Source organism: Ursus arctos, unplaced genomic scaffold (assembly GCF_023065955.2).
Source record: "Ursus arctos isolate Adak ecotype North America unplaced genomic scaffold, UrsArc2.0 scaffold_2, whole genome shotgun sequence".
NCBI classification, from domain to species: Eukaryota; Metazoa; Chordata; class Mammalia; order Carnivora; family Ursidae; genus Ursus; species Ursus arctos.
In genome coordinates, this window is record NW_026622874.1 from 28,477,216 (window position 1) to 28,489,974 (window position 12,759).

Here is a 12,759-nt window from a genome sequence, read left to right on the forward strand (position 1 = left end):
ATAGGCTGAGACTGTGTCTACCTTGTCCATGTTGGATTCCCAGAGCTTTTGCCGTGTAGGGTGGTCCTGGGCACATTTCTTAGCTCTTCTGTGCCTCGCTTTCCTCCCCCTCTAAAGCGGAGAAAACGGTAGTACCACCCCCGTGGGGTTGTGAGGAAGAAGAACCCCCCACTTCGCACTGCACGCACCGCGGTTGTATCCCCGTACCCCACCTCGTGGGGCGCAGACACTGTCTCCCCCGGGACGTCTTTCGCCGTCATCGCTCCCGGTCCGTGTTGGCTACTACTGCGGCTGTGGCTGCGGCAGACCCCACTGCGGAGGGGTCACATTCCTGCCTCCACGGCAGCGTGATATAGTAGAACGATTTGGATGCCAGTTAGAACCCGGTTCAAGCTCAGCCGTGCCCGTGTGGGTTCTAGACCCATTTAGCCCCCACGAAACATGAAGCACGACCCAAGCAGTAAAGCATGTGACTTAGAGCCCGCCTGGTTTAAATCCCTGCCCCAGCACCACGAACTGTGCGACCTTGAGCCAGTTACTTCACAGAGCCCCGCTCCGAGGGCCTCATCTGTAAAGGGGATGACACCACGATGCGCCTCATGGGATTTCCGTGGGGACCAAGGGGGGCTACACACGTACCTGGACACCTCCAAGTGTGCAGTCGACGCTAGCTCTTGTCATCGTCTTCCTTGTCTGTAGACCGGGGATGGCGGTACCTATTGGGGGGATGGGTAGAGAGTTGAGTGAAGGGACACGTGTGGCATACAGAGCACAGGTCTGGCACATAGTCAGCTCCCAATAAATGGCAATCCCCTCCCCCTCCCATGCCTCCCTCTGTCTGTACCTCAGATCAAAAAGGCCTCACCTTGCCCCTATAAGGCCTCACCTTACTCCTACCTTCCAAAGACCCCAACCATCATCACACCCACTAAAATCCTACCTCCTCCACAAGCCTTCCCAGATTCATCTAAAAGCATCCCCAGCCTTTTCTCAGTGTAGCCAGGGAGGGTCCTCGGCTCTCTCTGCCCTTCCCCCCACCCCAGCCTCGTATCCTTCTACCTCATAGACCACAAATACTTGAGAAAGACTTGGATACTGTTTTCCTTACTATGTACCAAACACTGTGCTAAGATTTCTATTTTTATCTCGTTTAATCCCCCTGTGTTAGTCAACTTGAGCTGCCACCACAAAGCACCACAGACTGGGGGGCTTAAACAACAGACATTTATTTTCTCATGGTTGACGTCCAAGATGAGAGTTCCAGGCAATTCGGTGTCTACTGGGAGCTCTTGTCTCGGCTTGTAGATGGCCACCTTCTCACGATATCCTCACATGGCCTTTCCTCTGAGCATGCACAGAAAGAGAGTGAGCTCTCTGGCGCCTCTTCCCTTTAGGATAAGGGCCCTACCTGTATAATCTCACTTAACCCTAATTACTTCCTTGGAGACCCCATCCCCAAATATAGCCACACTGGGAATTAAGGCTTCAACATATGAATTTGGGGCAGAAACAAACACTCAATTCATAACACACCCCAATAATCCTTTGAAGTGGGTTTGGAGTTCATTGATGAGGATATAGAATCTTTGCCCCGGGTCACACAGCCAATAAGTGGGTGGCCACCTGCTTCCAGAGCCTGAGTCTTCAGAGCCTTCCCAAAGACCAACACTTGACAGAAGAGCCTCGTGCACGCCACAGCACGTGGACATGAGCTCCTCAAGAGCACCTCAGGGGCAGAGGAGATCCAGAATAAAGGGGGCTTCTAGTGGGATGGGAGGGCTCTGGAAACTCCCTCCCACCTCAAACTTTAAGGAAGGTTATACTTGACATCATAAAAACCTGTTTGTGGGGCACCTGGGTGGCTCTTGATTTCGGCTCAGGTCATGATCTCAGGTCATGAGATCCAAGCCCTCCATCAGGCCCTGACCTGGGTGTAGAACCCTCCTGGGATTCTCTCTCTCCCTCTGCCTCTGCCCCTCCCCCTGCCTGCCTCCCTCTCTCCCCCACTCTCTCCCCCTCCCTTAAAACAAACAAACAAAAAACTATATTGCTTGCAGAAAATGTCTTTTCACATATTCATTCAACAAACAACCTGCGATGTGTCCAACATTGCTTTTGGTGCTGGGCATCCAGTCGTGAACAAAGCAGACCAGCTCTTTGCTCTCAGGGAACTCTCAGTGCACTTAAGTGTTATAGACAACCATTCAGCCACAATCCAGGGCCAAAAGTGGGGCCAGCACTCTGTAGGACATATAACCCAGCTTTGGGGCTCTGCTGGGCTAGAAGGAAAAGCCTGTGTTCGTTCTAGAATAACACACTTTGCTTTTGCATTGACAATGCTTAAACACCAACCTGACACGTGAAAATAAACAAAATGGCCAATGTGATTATTTGATTGACTTCACCATAACAGAGGTTAGGAATGCTGAGTCCTGCCTTCTCCAGAATGGCCTCAATTCAATCCATTTTGCTAGACCTTCACTGCCTACCTACCAGGGGTAAAGCCTCATGCTAGGCACTGGGCAAGCATTTGGGAGAATATTGAAGAGAAGGGCCCTCGCAGCAAGAAAATGGCTCTGTCAGCAATTAAAGAAAAAAAAAAAAGGCCTATGCCTTTGGATCGCTTTGATGGCTGACCTCTGAGATGAAAACCAAACTCAGACCTCAGCCTTCACCTTGACTTGGCCCACTGAAGGTCAGCAACCCCTCCTGCCCTCCCAGCCTGAGCTGGAGAGGTGAGAGGAAAAGACAGAAGGGTTTATTATACCACCCAGGCCACGCCTGCCAAGTTCTCCCCACAACCGCTTCAAAAAAAAAAAAAAAAAAAGATGGAGTGAAAGGGAATTGGAAAAATGGAACCCCCTACATCCCAGAAATATTACTTTCATGAGCTGTATGAATTATTTAACAGACAGCTGAAAAGACCAAACTCAACAGAAGAATACAAAAAAACAGCTCGGTACAGACACCTTCCCCGAAGCCCATGACAATGAAATGTATTTTATGCCACAGATCAACGTGCCAGAGAAGGAGGCTTCAGAGACAGATGCCCACAGGGATCATTAGCCCCTTATCTCTCAACCCTTTGCCACCAGCATCCAGATCTCTGAGCCTGGGCAACCCAGGGGGAGAGGAGCTGAAAAGTGTGTATATTGTAAGTGTTGGTTAAACAACCCCACCGTATTCTTATTTGCTGGAGGTTTTAGGGAGCAGATGTAGGACTGGCAGGGCTTGGAGCTGGCGATATTGTTCTAGCTCACTCGGAGCCAACAGGGAAGGGAGAAAAAAAAAAAAAAAAAAAAGCCACACGCACAAACACAAAAAAGCTGCATTTGGTGTGTGCGCCTGGGTGTGCGTGCTCGCTCTGTGCATTCACTCGTCCAAGGCTCCTCAACGTGGAGCTGACCGACGCAAAACGAGGCTTGGGGCCGGGCCAAGAGAAGCACAACTTCTCCCAGGAGCTGCGTGCACCAGGGCGCCCGTCCTGGGCGGCGGCGCTGCAAGCCTCCGGGCCGCAGGCGCGAGGGGGCTGGGGCGACCGCGCGCCCACCGCGGGCTGGGTGCTCGGCGTTGCTAGAGAAAGGGCAAACAAATGGAGACCCAGCTCTAAAGGCGGCCAGCAGCAGTGAGGCAGTGCTGCAGCTGCCAGGCAATAACTTAGATAGTTACAGCTGCCATCACCTAGTTCATGCAAGCTTTTTAATATCTTTTGGCAGCTCTCGGTGTCACAGCACAAAGGGAGAGTTGGCACTTCGCAGCACACTTTGTTTGACATAACTGTAGGCAGGACCCAGCTGATACCTTCAGTAATGTGGATGGGTTTGCTCTTAAGGTGCGTTTGAGCAGATCAAACGGTCTTCCCCCCACCCCGCCTCTCTCTCCCCTCCCGCCCCCTCCTGCTCGCGTCCGGGGCACGTACCACCGCTAAATCACACGTTGGGAACGAGACCAGAGGAACGGGAGGACTCGGCGGGTGCAACATAAGGTTGGCCCCAGAAGCAGCCAGCGAAGGAGGAGAGGAAAGCAACGTGCGGAAGACAGGGAGCAAAAGGGAAGGGGAAAGGAGGAGAGAAAAATAGACACTGTGTTCCAGAACTCTCCCCAAGCCTTCACCAGGAGCCTCTCGGTCCCTGCTTGCCTGCCGCCGGGCTCACAGTGCTTTTGAGAAATCAGAACACCATCATCTTGCTTCCTGCGCCTCCCTCTTTAAACTTATTCATACCTTGCCAACCCCAAGCCCCCAGTCCCACCTTCCCAGAAACCCGGTTTGCTCCAGGTATCTCCCTGCCCTGTGTGACTCTTCCAAGGGCCAACAGAGAAGAAAGCACTTCGCAGAAGCGCTTCCCAAGCCTAGGGAGTTGTCATGACAATTCTCTGTGATCCCTCCGCCGAGCCAGGCATCCTTGTTTGGCAGATCCAGGAGCCTTGCTGGGACTTAGAGAAATAGTCTTCTCTAAGACCCCGCCGCACAGATGGGCTTGGAGCAGACACGCGGGCGGAGGAGGAGCAGAAGACAAGCACAGGGACGCGAGAGGAAGGACAGGCTGGTGGACACTCCGCCCCGGCCGAGCTGCGCCTGGTGGGGACATTTAGACCCGGAGTGGGAGTCATCCCTGCTCTGTCTTAGCACCGCTCTTTCCACCCCACAGCACGTTCCCTTTGTGTATCCTTCCAAATAGTGGCTCTGGTTGCCTGCTGGATGCCTTGGAAAAGGCCACCAGGAAGGCAGGCACAGAGAGGAAGCCATGACAATTATCAAGGCTGATGACCGGCTCCTGTTGGTTGGGATATTAGTTTTCTCAAGCTGTGGTAACAAAAAGTATCATAAACCGGGCAGTTTCTACTATAGAAACGTGTTGTCTCACAGACCTGGAGCCTAGAAGGCCAGAATCCAGGTGTTGGTAGGGTCGGTCCCTTCTGAGGACACTGAGGGAGTCTCTGTTCCTTGCTTCCCTCCTAGCTTCTGGCGGTTTGCTGGCAGTCTCCAGAGTTCCTTGACTTATAGATGCAAACCCCTGATCTCTCTCTTCATCTTCACAGGACACGCTTCCCATGCTTGTGCTGTCTGTGTGCTCAAATGTCCCCTTTTTATAAAGATACCAGTCACACCGGGTTCGGGGCCCACCCTATTCCAATACGACCTCATCTTAACTAATTATATCTGCAACAACCTTATTTCCAAACCAGGTCACATTCTGAGGCACTGGGGGTTAGGACTTCACCATATGAATTTAGGGGCGGGGAGATACAATTCAATCTAGAACAGGTGGGTACTATGATGCCCATGTTGTATAGTTTTAGGGATTATTTCTAACCCTCATCAGCCCTGCAAGGTGGGTGTCATCATCCCCATTTTATAGAGAATTAAAATAGGACTCGGAAAGGTCAAGGAACTTGCCTGAAGTTAGATAACAATAGGACCATCTGCGTGCGACAGACCTGCGCTAAACGCCTGGGAATTGGCCACGCTTCTCGCCTTAGGGCTGACGATGGGGCCCAACCTTCTCTTGATGGGCCATCTTATCTGGAGTAGCCTGGACCAGGATCTCTAGGTTCCATCAGATACCAGCATAAAGCATTCACAAAGCTGTGTTTCCTCCAGAATGCACCTGGCAGACGGTCTGCAGGTGTGGAGCCTTGGATGGGCTTGCAAGGCAGGGTGCATTGACGGCTCTTGCTTGGCAAGACTCTTCACTTCTCCTGGGCTCTCAAGGGGCAAAGTATTCTGTCCTTTATTTTCATGCATTCACCGAGTATTTAGTACTGACTTCATGTTTGTTAAATAATAAAATAATGGTGTGCAGTACATGCGACAGTGTGAGTTCAATAAATGTCACTTGCGCATTTCCTGTTTTAACGTGGCTGCAAACTTCTCGGCCACTCTCACTGCATTGACTCAGGGAACACAAGCTCATTGTTATGGAGTTACGAGCGAAATACCAATGCAGTTCAACGGGGGCCACCACAGTGCACCTGACCTTCACCTAAATAAATAAATAGAATTTATTGATCACTTCATGCCAGGCACAGTTCAACCAATTTACATTAATTAGCTCAATTAATCCTCCCAGCAGTGTCATATGGAAGATCCATTATTATCCCAACTTTATCGATAAAGAAACTGAGCACAAAAATGCTAAGTGACTCGCTATAATTCCTTGAAAAGGCCAAATAATATAGAAAACTGTGTGTTGGGGCACCTGGGTGGCTCAGTCAGTTAAGCGTCTGCCTTCAGCTCAGGTCGTGGTCCCAGGGTCCTGAGATCGAGCCCTGCATCGGGCTCCCTGCTTCGTGGGGAGCCTGCTTCTCCCTCGCCCTGTGCTGCTCCCCCTGCTTGTGGCCTCTCACTCTCTCTGCCAAATAAATAACTAAAATCTTTGAAAGAAAGAAAGAAAGAGAGAGAGAGAGGAAGGGAGGGAGGGAGGGAGGAAAGAATAAATAAATAAAATCTTTGGAAGGAAGGAAGGAAGGAAGGGAGGGAGGGAGGGAGGGAGGGAGGAAGGGAGGGAGGAAGGGGGAAAGAAAACTGGTTTGAAGTTTTCCTTACTCAGAGGGGGATCTGAATTAGAAAGTCATAGTGTGATTGTCATGTCAGAAATGCGGCTTTATCAGCAAGAAAGAGCACACCCCCTTTAATCTCAGGTAGCTACCCCTCAGTTAACTAGTTAACCAGTTAGCCTAGCAGAGTTACCCTAACAGGAGCTGTTCTTTACTCACCAAATACCTCTTCCCTAGATAGTGTAAAAGTATAGATCGATGTCCCCAATTTTGGTAGAAAGTTCCAACAAATGGGATTTTCCTATACAATCCAGATCCTCCAAACTGCTCCCGGCTCACAGGTGTGATCTGACCGTGCAAGTGAGCATCACGTGCAGGTAATCAGACTCCCTTCCTCTCAAATGAAGCAAGAATACTTTTATTTCCAGTTTCCCCACTCCCGATCAGAAACATAGTGCCTCTTGGCCCTCTTGTGCTGAATAATTTCAGCAGTTTCCAAAACAAAATTAAATACAGCCCTAGCTTGAGAAATGTTCCACCTCCTGGAGTCACGGCATTTAGTATTATTATTCGCTTATTATTATTCAAAACAAATAAGAATGATAAAACATCAGTTGGAGCCACTCCAGCACAGAAGGAACTGGGATATCTAATAAAAACCATAGTATTCCACAAATAGAAAGTGTTAGAAAATGCAGAAAAACAATGGCAGAGGACATTCTGAACCTTCCCCCCAAAACAGAGGTCACCTGAAATAACAGAGCAGCAGCGAATGTCCGGTCAAATCCACACAGAGAGTAAAGAGCACCGTCCAGGGTAACGCCCCCATTTAAAACCTCAGGAGGATAAAATGTCAAGCGCCCAGCACAGTGCCTGGCACACAGAAAGACATCATTTTTAGTGTCCTCCCCTTTCTGGTGGCGTTCAGTGGAGCTTTCTTCAGGCAGTCTAAGCTCTCTGGCTAAGGCTATCATAGTTAGGAATTCTTTGCTGCCCACTGGAGAATGTCCAGTGACCACACGCGCGTGCACACACACACACATACACACACACACACACACACATCCAGCAAATCTCGTTCCACGAAGGGCTTTAAAGCCACATTTCAACCTGAGCAAATGTTTAACTCCAACTTGAGAAAAATCATGGGATGTTGAAAACCACCAAAGGACCGCCCTTTCCAAAGAAGAGTGTGGCTGATGAGTGGCTGGGGGACTCTTGTTTGCTCCCCACAGCAGACTGGTGCTGAATTCCACACAGAACGAGGATCCAGCCTTCCCTCAGTTCCCCTGATGGTCTCCATTCCTGGGTACTCCTGTGTGAACACACCTGGCCTCATCCGAATGGAGCCCCGTTCCTGAGATGCCTGACTTTGGGGATGTGCACCTTGGTTTACTAGGTAGGAAGGTTTACTCACAGATGATTCACTTGACCTAGACCTGTTTCCAGACAAACTCCAAGCGGGAACGAGGTAGACTCAAAGCCCCAAGGGACCACCATACCTCTCTTCGTGCCCACTCTCCCCCACACTGCTCAGCCCTCCACTGTTGGCTTTGGGGAAGCCCTGGAGGGGCTGAGATCCAGAACAGTCTGCATTCACTGTGAAATGGGGAGGGCAACGGTGGGACCAAATCCTATTTCTTTTCATTCACAATAACGTACCTAATCCTTGCATGAAGTCATGAAAATTTTCTTCCATCACAGCATTACTAATATAGCCCCCAAAAACCATTTTAATGGAAACAATCCAAATATCTAACAATTGAAAATTTGCTAAGTAAACCCAAATAATTGAATACAATGCAATAATCTAAAATGTTACTCACTGGCTCAGTCAGTTAAGCATCTGCCTTTGGCTCAGGTCGTGATCAAGTCCTGGGATCGAGTCCTACATCAGGCTCCTTGCTCAACGGGGAGCCTGCTTCTCCCTCTGCCTGCCACTCCCCCTGCTTGTGCTCTCTCTCTCTACCCCCCCTTTCTCTCTCTGACAAATAAATAAATAAAATCTTTAAAATAAAATAAAACAAAATAAAATGCTCTTCACAGAGGTTTTGAGGACTGGGGAAATACTGATGACATAAGGTTTGATTAAAAGCAAGATACAGAATACATGTACATCCAGTTTGATCCCAGCTATATATATAGACAAAATACATACAGCATTCGATATTGTTTTGTCTGCCGGTATCCCCTTCCCCCCCCCCAACTCCAGCTTCTCTGGGAATGTTACGCACACACTCACACACACACACTCACACACACAAATACAGTTGCCACAGAGGAGCCATTACCCACATTATGCCCAGGATGGCTGGCCTCTAGCCACAGTGCATTGGTCCAAGGTAGACATCTGACCCCAGCCAGGACAATCCTCTCCTTCCCCAGCCATTCTGGAGCTGGAACTGAGGGAATCTGTCTCTTTCCAGCGGGAGAAGCGATAGGACAGCGTGGCCAGGAGGTGCAGATGTGGGCCCACATGTCCCACCCGGTGGGCCAGAGACACCAGCAGCTGATCCAGAGAGAAAAGAGGTAGGGAGAGGCAGATACACAGGGGAGAAAACAGGAGTCCGAGAAACAGTGTGTCCTGGCTGCATGTGAGTCTTTGCTGTTGTCCTGGTTCCTGAGGCCCAGCCACGTTTTCTGCCCTTGGAGTCCACAAGACGGACAAACCCAGATCCTTTTAATAAAGTCTCCCTTTTGCCCCAGCTATGTGAACTGGATTTCCATCCTTGTAACCAAAAGAACCCCTAACCAATATGTGGGCCCTCGAACACCCAGTTACTGATACATCCCCTTTCGACTCCAAAATGTTGTTGGGGAGGGGTGTGTGATTGCAAGGGATTTCTGTTGGCTTCCCGGCATTTCCCAGATTCTCCACTGTGAACATTTTTTCATCAATAAAATCCACCTCCCAGTCCACCACTCTGGTTCATGTAGACACAAACATACTTTGCCAAGGTGAAGGGAAAATTTGACTTCACACAAAATCCGTATTTAGGAAATAGATATTTTATGTCCAATGTGAAGACTCTATAGATTTATTATTATGTTAGAATCTTCATATTAGACATAGAAACCAACGTCCTGGAGAAGGTTGGTCTTTTCGAGGTCCCCCCCCCACTCCCCGTCCCAGAAGCCTCCGCTGCTCTGCTGAGGGCCTGCCTCTGCCTCCCCTCCCCTGCCCGGGCCTGCCCCCCAGGTCATGCCTCCCATTTCAGCCATTCTGAGGTCTCTGCTGATTCATTATCCAAAGGTCAGCCATGTGCATGTCTTCACAGAAAGGAAGAGCAGGTAAACTTCCATCTTTCCACCTAGCGTGACTACACTTCTGTTCACTGCCATCGCTTCCTTAAACCACTGCCATTTTGGCCTCTTCTTTTTCCCCAGCCAATCCTTCAAAAGCTTCTATTCTTTGGAAGCCCAGAGCAAACCCTCTTTTCCTACTGAGAATCAGAAAACTTGGCTGGCACACCCCCTAGTGGTGGCCTAATGAATCCCCCTCAATTACTATAGGTGACACACCCCTGGGGTTTCTCAAAGTGGGTTCCAGGGGACGCCTGGTTCCACAGGAAAATTGCAGAGGAGAGAAGCGTTTGGTGCCTAGGTTAGATCTGAAAACATCGGGATACATAAAAGCAATTCATTTCCTATTGATAGACTCCTCCAAGTCTTTACTATCCTAATTAACATTATGAATCTCAAAGATGAAGATTTCAGCATGCCATGGCTTCCATATTTATTTGATCAGACTTCTGGAAAATAGGAAGAGCTACTATGTATGGAGATGGACTATCAGGTATAGTCTTCTCATTTATAGATAGAGAAACTCATGCTTAAAGACGGCAAATAACCTGCTGATGTTGGGTTTACATGAGACCAAAGTCCATGTTCTTGGCCCTCACAAGACCCTGGCTTTTTATTAGTTCCAGGACATTGCTCTGCAGATACCTCATGCATTAATTAAGCAACTTATGCATACCGCTCTACTTGTTCCCCCTATTACCCCTCATGCAATGCTACAATCGTCTCCCCGTGGGACAAGAAGAGCCGGAGCCCACAAGGGTTATTGAGAGCTCTCTGGTTGTCCTCGGGAAGCTTTAGTTTCAGTGCAATAGAGAGAGGGTCAGCGTCTCAATGCCACAAACAAAATCCTCCTTGAAAATCTCAGCAAAAGTGTTATGACAAGGCACCATGTCAGGGACCCTAATACATATTTTCCAATGATACTAGGAAAATATAGTAAACTGTTTTTCTATTTCTTCTAAAAGAAGCTTGAGTCTTATATATCTGTTGACCTGGTTCTATAAGCCATAAGATATTCTATGTGCATATCTGGTTTCTTGGTCTATTAAAAAGTGGAAGGATAATACCCACCTCACAGCACACTTTTATGCCAAATTTAAGTACGTAGCATGTTAAACGTGGAACTCTGGGCTGTTTTTCGGTTTGGGGATCTAAAAAACTTTTTTTTTCTTTAGTTGCTGGTAGAAGAAGCCCAAAGATAATTTATTGGCTCACATAAATTAACACTCCAAGCTTCGGGCACAGTTAGATCCAGGGGCTCAAATGAGACCATCGTTAAACCTGAACGGATGCTATTTGTCTTTTTAGAGAAAGGAAATAGAATATAGTCCTATAAATGTCTTGGTCCCTTGTCCTGATGGACACAGAAAGATACCGTAAATAATTGCATGGATGTAGGCATTTGGGAATGGATCCCCGCCTTCCGCCACTGACCCTCTGACTACCCTTGCTAAGACTTGATTTGTCCATCTGTAAAAATGGGCTCACTAGTTTTCTTTTTTCACTTCAGTGAAAGCTGGAAGAAGCTGTAAAGCTTTCAAGGGCTTTTCTCCTTAGAGGATTAAATATTGTGGGGTGGGTTTTTTTGTTTGTTTTGGGGTTTGGTCAGGTTTTTTTTGGTGGAGTTTTTTTGTTGGGTTTTTTTTTTTTTTTTTTTTTTTTTTTTTTTTGCTACTAATGTTCAGGGAGATAGCACTTAACGCTGGCAAAGGGTTTTACAAGTATTTATTTGTTTTACGAATTTATCATTTAAAACCCCATAATTAGCCTGGCAAAACACATACCTTCAACATTACAACTACGGTTTAAAGCCAGTCAAGCCACAGGGGGAGAAGAGTATATATAGACCCATATCCATATTTAAATTCACATTGTGTGTATGTGTGTGTGTGTATGTGTGTGTTTGTAAGACACACATAAATGGCAAATAAGGAAACTTAAAAAAAAAGACAGATAGATAGATAGTCCCAGATTTTAAAACCACCCCCAAGGTAGAACAGGTGGTGAAAATATAATAAAACATGTTGCAAGGAACTTGTCATGAATTTTAAAAACAAAAACGCCTACAGACCAAATAAACTGCTCTGAAACTCGGCTAAATCTGAAGTTCCCAAACTATTTTAAATGACAAAGCAGAAGTTCCCGAGAGAGGGAGTCCAACAGAAATGGTTTGAGGGCGATTGCTGCGGAACTCACACGGAACAGAGCTCGAATAGACGGGCAGACACCCAGCCTCGCTCCCCTTGCCAGGCTGGGCCACGTGCAGCTGTACCCGGCCCTCGGGGCCAGACCATGTGCGCGGGGACCGAGGCTTCTGTCGACAAAGGCCTCCGGGAGCCCCTCCTGCACCCACCTCCCCACCTGGTCGGTGGTGGCTCAATGGATCTAAGGGCAAACATTTGGACAATTGGACCAGAAGCAGAGCCTACGCTTGTCACCGTCCACTTCCCGGTGCCCTATTTGAAGGCAGACTAAAGGCCCCAGCCCCGGGGTCCGGGCAGACACCCCTTCTCTCCACAGCACCCACCCTCACAGACCCCAAGCATTCATTCATCACAACCACCTGCCTGTCCTTTATTCGCTGTCCACAGTTTATGAAGGGCTTTTAGTGCTGTTGCCTCTCCCCGTTACACAGAAACCCTGGGAGCTAACAGAGACAATGGAAGGGCTTCATTTCGATTGTGGAAACAGGAAGAGGTAAAGTGATCGGCCCCAAATCACAGAGCTGGACCCACAGCCCCAGATTTCTGACTCCCGGTCCAGTGCTCTACTAGACTATGTTTATTAAGACCAACCAGGGGTGGGGCGCCTGGGGGGCTCAGTCACTTAAATGTCTGCCTTCGGCTAGGTCACGATCCCAGGGTCCTGGGATCAAGCCCCGCATCGGGCTCCCTGCCCAGTGGGGAGTCTGTTTCCCCCCTCCCCCTCTGCCCCTCCCCCTTCTCGTTCTCCGCCTCA

The 12,759-nt window shown here is 48.7% G+C and overlaps 1 protein-coding gene across 4 annotated transcripts in view; it reads right to left on the bottom strand.

Moving 5' to 3' along the window:
* Window positions 1-644: 644 nt before the first annotated feature.
* The window catches only part of RPS6KC1 (ribosomal protein S6 kinase C1), a 282,130-nt gene continuing 270,015 nt past the window's right edge, over window positions 645-12,759 (bottom strand). For all 4 annotated transcript variants that reach the window (XR_008960506.1, XR_008960505.1, XR_008960504.1 and 1 more), the window contains one exon: window positions 645-716. The gene's annotated coding sequence lies outside the window, so the exon portion shown is untranslated. The remainder of the gene's footprint in view (window positions 717-12,759) is intronic.